Below are 2,111 nucleotides of genomic sequence, written 5' to 3' on the forward strand. Positions count from 1 at the left end.
ACCTCACTATCTGTCTGAATATCAAACATCTTAGGCATAACATGGAACAGGTATTTTTCATCAAGTATTGATATGTTGAACTTTAAGTCCCTATGTTTGGACAATTAAATGCTAGTATCTTGTGCTGTAACTAATTTAAAGATAACAATACGGAATGTATTAACCATTGTTACCCTTCTAACATCTTTATTAAAATTTTGTTTGTTGTTTCTTTAAAATAAAATTATTTTTCAAAAATGCAGAATCACCCCAGTTCTGGGGAAAAAAAAAAATGCGGAATCATGCTGAGCCTGAGGGTTTGGCTCCGCCTCTTGGTCCCTGAGCACGCGCAGCAGCACAAAGCACTGGAATGGGCTGCCCCGAGCAAGCGCTGAGCTCAGCTCGGCCTAACCTACCCGTGTGCTCCCTGCACGTGAGTGGATCCCTGTGGAAAAGAAACATATTATTCCCAAACCAGGAAAGGCGACTGCACAGAAGGAAAGGATATTCCAGAAGGAATAAAAAAAAAACCTATGGTACAGGAATAAATTCTGCATAAAATGCCGGATGTGGTGACGCACGCTTGTAATTCCAGCACTCTGGAGGTTGAGGCAGGAGAATTGCCACAAGTCCAAGGCCAGCCTGTGCTATATAGTGAGTTTAAGGACAGCGTGAACTGTATAGCAAGATCCTGTCTCAAAAACAACTAAAGAGCCAGCCAAATAGCTCAGTGGATTAAAGTGCCTGCAAGCAGGTATCCGGGCCCGGCTTCGATCCCCGCGCCTGCTGCGCTGGCCCCGTCCCCGGGTCACGCTGAGATGGCAATTGAGACAGGTGGTGGCGCGCGCCTGAGATCCCAGCTCTTGGGAGGCTGTAAACAGGCGGATCACTAGAAGTCTGATCTAGTAGTGAGACCCTGAACGCCCTGTAGACCCTTCCCTAAAAAAAAAATACAATAAAAACCCCAAAAACAAAAAAAAGCAGAATGAAGAATGAATACATGCTACCCGACAAGCAGGCTTGGAAACATGCCAAGTGAACCAAACCAATCGCCAAAGACTGCGCCTTGCACATCTCCATTTATATTAAGCCTTTACCAGTGCAATCATTTACATATAGGACGAACCAAAATTCCACATTTTTATCAATTTGTATAGGCTAACAAGAAAAATTAAAAGGTCAATTTTATCAAATTTACTCAATAGTTTTTCCTGTGTATTCTGCGTGTGGCAAACCTTAGAGCATTCGATACACAATGTGCGTCACAACCTGGGGTCTAGCAATTTTTTTTTCTTTTTCCAGCACTGGGGATTGAAGTCAGGCTGTTGCGCTTGCCAGGGCAGCGCTTATTCTACTGAGTCATCTCCCCGGCCCTGAACTCCTTTGTTTTGAACAAATAACAGACAAGGTCCAGTCAACTCTGTCAGTGCCACTCACAGAATTATGATGATCACTGACCACTACTGGAGTATTTTTAGTTTCATTTATTCTTTCGAGTTCTATCATTTCCATATTATGAGTAGCTGAAATAAGGAGAAGGCCTTCTGATCTGTCGCTCCATAGCACAGATCTTCCCGCTCTGTTGCGCTAACATTTCTCCCTTTTTCAGTTTTTAATTTCACAGATCTTTTGCCACATCCTCCCTGTAGTGGTTGATTGATTGTGTCAACTTGAGGAGGTTACAAAGTTAAGCAAATTGGCTCAGCAGTCTGCACCCTGGAGTGCAGAGGATCTGCCCCAGGCCCGCTCCTGCCTGGATGCTATGAGAAATGAGAAGACAGGGCGGGCTTCCACCCTTCGGGGCAGCTCTAGGCTTTGCCTTCAGCTTGGACGTTGGCTGGCGTATGGTGCAGACTCTTCAGCTTCTGCCCCGCATCTGTTGGCTTTCTGGGGTAGACTCACCCGCCTTCTGCCGCAGACCCCTTGACCTCCTGATCGGACTCACACAGGTCGCTGTGGGGGCCTCGGACCTTGGACTGAATCCTGCAGTCTCCAGTGCACAGGCACCCTCTGAACTCTTTATCCAACTCTATGGTTCACCATCAAAAGCCAATGTTGGGCCAGGGAGATGGCTCAGTAGAGTAAGCGCTTCCCTGGCAAGCACAAGGGTCTGAGTTCAATCCCCAGTTCCA

This window comes from Octodon degus, unplaced genomic scaffold (genome assembly GCF_000260255.1).
Source record: "Octodon degus isolate 3935 unplaced genomic scaffold, OctDeg1.0 scaffold00042, whole genome shotgun sequence".
NCBI lineage: Eukaryota > Metazoa > Chordata > Mammalia > Rodentia > Octodontidae > Octodon > Octodon degus.